Below are 5,000 nucleotides of genomic sequence, written 5' to 3'. Positions count from 1 at the left end.
CTGCACGAGAGACGACAAACAAGTCGAAAAATGCACAAATAACGAATGACTGAATATAAACAGTAATTTCACTAGGAGCCATATCGAAAATCTCTCTCCCATTTTAGAAACTGAGAATCCTCTTTTAAACTTCAGTATGGATGCTGGCATGCATGGAGTAAAAAATGGAGTCCCTTTGACCTAGTTTCATTTTCAGATGACTTAATTCGCAACACTATCAGATTTTGTCGCTGCAACGGAACCTTTTCTTTTCTTTTTTTCTTTTTGAGAAACATGAAAGCATCGGCATAATTGCCTTCCCAAATTGGTTTTCCCTTTCGCATTGGAGATGATTTGAAAGTCTTTAGCAGAAAAAAAATTTCGCTTGCAGTTCTCCCTCACTGGTTACATCACGAACTCTTCTGAAAGTTTTACAGCTTTTATCTAGACACACTCATATGCTATCTATCTATCTATCTATCTATCTATCTATCATCATCTATATATATATATATTATATATATACTATATATATATATATATATATATATATATTATATATATAATATTTATATATATATATGTATTGCGTGAAATTGTAATAACCGCAATGCCCTCTAAACTTCTCAAATTCTTTGCTCTATTTTTGAGAAGTTAAGAGGGCTTTGTGTCTATTACAATTCCATATGTATCGGGTAAAAATGACTAGTAAATGCACATAAATATATATATATATATATATATATATATATATATAATATATATATATATATATATATATACATATATATATATATAAATTATTATTAAAGTTGGTCCGCTGGTGATTTCCAATAGGTCAGTCACTTGACCGAGTTTAAGAACACAAGTCATTTTTATTTTACCTTTTGAATAACTAATAAAAAATGTCACCTCAATGTATGAATGTTTACACCTATACTTTGTTCCTTTTTGTGTCCATTATTTATTTATAAATATATATAATATATAAATATTTAATTAAATATATATAGTATATAGATATATATATATATAGTATATAAAATATTACCTAATCACATGAAAACCAGTTCTCTTTATTTACCATTTCCTGTACTATAGTATATCGTGTCACAGAATTATGAAATTTCGAATTAATTCTACTTACAAAGAGCAAGCGAGATGAATGTTTCATAATCGTGCCTAGCAACCTACCGTTAAATGCCTGTCCTGAAGATTTCATTTTCGTGCCATTGCAACCTACTAGTTACCAGTGCATCCGAAATTTTACCGTAAGGTTGCCAAGGCACGATAGCTGAACCTTCAGGCTCTTTGGTTGCGGCCACGTCACTGTGAGAAGTACGTTACTCATGCAGGGTATTATTTCCAGTCAGCATGTTTGTGTGTGCGGCCCGTGTATGTTTGTTTGTTTGCTTTATCTCACCGCTGCTCAACTCTGGAAAAGAAAATGGAAATAGAATAAGACTGGTCATTGAAAGTCCATTATCTGTAAATTAGGTAATTACTTAGTTCAATGAAATTTGAATAATCCCTGCAATTATCTCGGGAGGGACGGAGTGTCCTCTATCAGACTTCAATTAAACTAAAACGTAATGGAAATTCAAGACCTCATAAATTTATAACAAGAGGGGGAGGAAATGATCAAACGATTGGAGAATTTACCCTTCCCAGCTGAACTGTTCGGCACTTCTGTGCTGTCATCATATCATTGGACCGTAAATACAATGATAAAGGGTTTGCAAAGGAAGCAGTTGGTCATTTCGGGGGATTAATGTCTGCTTTCGAAGAGATTTTGTGGAATGCCATTTTCTGGGTGCAAAGAATCTCTTAATTTGTGGGTTATATCAAGTAAGTTACGATTAGATATTGCGATAGAACATTAAATTGACTTCGTGGTTCGCCCAGTGAGCTCTATAGCTGTCATTAAGAAATGAACTCCTGACTTATTGTAATTTACAATCAGATATTTCAATAGTACTCTTTACGATCCCGTGGTAGGGGTGTAAAAATACTACCACCGTATCCTGCATGTCGTAAAAGGTGACTAAAAGGACAGCTGCTTCCTTGCAGTCTTACTTTTGAGCAAAATGCTACGCCCACTGCCCATAACTGTGGTTGATGACAGCAAGGGGATGCAGTCGTAAAAACCCCATTTGCCCAACAATAAACCATGCCTGATGATGCCTTTGATAGAAGGCAGTGGAGAAGGCGCATTAGGCAACCGACCCCTTAATGTAGGAATAACAGTGGGAAAGAAGATTTCAATAGTACTTTTTTTTTCCGTGGGTGCCATAGCCGTCGGAATGTACTGGAAGTCGACGCACTGTGCCTGACGAGGCCATGATGTAAGCTGAGATGATTATTTATAGACCTATCAAAGAATAATTTTTTTTAGTTTTATACTCTAGGCTGTGTGTATTTAGACTTTAGACGAGGCCATAATATAAGCTTGTTTGTAGACCTATCAGAGAATAATCTTTTTAGCTTACTACTCTTGGCTGTATGTATTTATACATTAAACACTATAAGAATGCTCATGACTAATCATATTGGTTTTAAGACCTCTTGGCTTTCGGCATCTTGAAGTATGTATGTATGTATGTATGTATGTAATGTATGTATGTATGTATTATTATTATTATTATTATCATTATTTTGCTATCACAGTCACCCTATTCGACTGGGTAGTTTCTATAGAGTGGGGATCCGGGTTGCATCCTGCCTCCTTAGGACTCCATCACTTTTCTCCCTGTGTGTGCTGTTTCTAGGAGCACACTCTTCTGCATGAGTCCTGGAGCTACTTCAGCATGTAGTTTTTCCAGGTTCCTTTACAGAGATCTTAGGATCGTGCCTAATGTTCCTATGATAATGGGTACAATTTCCACTGGCATATCCCTTCTTCTTCTTCTTCTTCTTCTTCTTCTTCTTCTTCTTCTTCTTCTTCTTCTTATTCTTCTTCTTCTTCTTTTTCTTCTACTTATTAAAAACTCATAGTAGCATGAGCCTTAAAATAGTTGCAATGGAGAAACAAACCCACAGTTATGCGTATGTACATATATTTAACAAGTCTTTACAGGGAACTTGCGGAAAACTGTTCTACTGCAAAGGGGACTCGAACAGTTTTGCGAAAACTCTCTGTACACATTTATATGTACGTATACATAAATGTGAATCGTTTCTCCATTATCAGTAAAATAGAACAACCACAATATCTTTTCTTCTTAAACGTTTTAAGAGCCATTCTAGTTTAAATGGTAAGCAAATATATTCCCCGAGACTTTTTTCCGTTAATTAGGAATAACGAAAGGGGAGGGGGCTGGGGGCAGCGCTGGTGCGGGGCGGCAAGAATCTCAGAACGTGGTAACCTAAGACTAGCTTACTGTTCAGATCTTGACATCCTTGATTTTCTCTATTTAGCAAGCTAACAGCTATTTTCCTGTTGTTTTTATATTTTTCATTATTGGTTTATTTCTGTATCTTTTGTTTGAAGAGTATTTTTCTTCCATATTCAAGTTTTTATAATTAATTAATAATAATAATAATAATAATAATAATAATAATAATAATAATAATAATAATAATAATAATAATAATAATAATAATATGCTGAAACCTTAAAAGAATACAGGTTTTATTGAAAATAATGGCTATTTCAACCGCGTTGATTTGTATAGAAGTTTCTCTATTCTTCTTATTACTGACTTTTCTTCTGTGCTCTAATTGTCTATTAAAACGACAAATGGGGGATTCATGTAAAAAGAATAACGCCGCTGAAATAGTCAATATTTTCCATAAAATAATAATAATAATAATAATAATAATAATCCAATAAATAATAATAATCTTGACTGGGGGAATGTGGCCCCCATAGAAGCATTTATAGACACAACAGGATTAATTATTAATCATCACGAATAAGTCATTCAGAAGCTTAATTATCCTTAGCGAAGAAGCAATTAAGTAGCCTAATTAACACCAGTAGGGGTTTTCTCTGTTAGAAGATAAAGCTTCCAGGATAACGTTAATTACTGAAAGGCAACGCTTGAATAACTTATTCCTCCGGCGATGATTAACGTTAGTTTTTAGTGTCATTATATAAGAGGATGTCATATTCATGTTTTGTTTGTTTTGTTTGTAAATGTCATTGAATATCCTTATTTCATCAAATACACCACCTCATACACAATTAAAAACACACATACACATACACACGAGTGTGTGAATAATATATGATATATATATTATATATATATATATATATATATATATATATATATATATATATATATGTATATATATATATCGAGCTACAAATGTCCTTTAATATCTAATTCGCTCTCTCACCTCGGAATTAATATATTTTCATATATGTTTAACCGAGGGGGAATTTATGAAGCAATAATAGAATCGGCGGCCGACAAGCGCGAACCATCGACCTCTCAATTCCAGGACTGGCTGTGAAGCCTTAGCAAACCCCGCCACCGCAAGAGATATAAGTTTATGCCTCCCATCTCAAATACCTGCCGCGCTCAGGTGTTTTTTGTTTTGGAGACTGCATCAAGCCCATCTCGTCCTCGGTAGCGTGGTAGTGCTTTTGCCGTGATTCATATACATATATCGAGCTACAAATGTCCTTTAAACTTACAACAATCTCTTTTGCGGTGGTGGGGTTTGTCTAAGGCTTCACTGCCAGTCCTGGAATTGAGAGGTCGATGGTTCGCGCCTGTCGGCCGCCAATTCTATTATCGCTTAATAAATTCCCCCTCGGTTAAACATATATGAAAATATATTCCGAGGTAAAGCGAATTAGATATTAAAGGACATTTGTAGCTCGATATATGTATATGAATCACGGTAATGTGATAGACATATATATATATATATATATATATATATATATATATATATATATATATATATATATATATTGTGTGTGTTAATGTGAGTAGATCACTCATTTTTCGAGTGGCATTTTTGAATTTCAGATATGATGCCACTAATAGCCCACAAATATCGAATAC

The sequence above is a fragment of the Macrobrachium nipponense genome, chromosome 14 (genome assembly GCF_015104395.2).
Source record: "Macrobrachium nipponense isolate FS-2020 chromosome 14, ASM1510439v2, whole genome shotgun sequence".
NCBI classification, from domain to species: Eukaryota; Metazoa; Arthropoda; class Malacostraca; order Decapoda; family Palaemonidae; genus Macrobrachium; species Macrobrachium nipponense.
Note: the sequence above shows the minus strand (reverse complement) of the source record.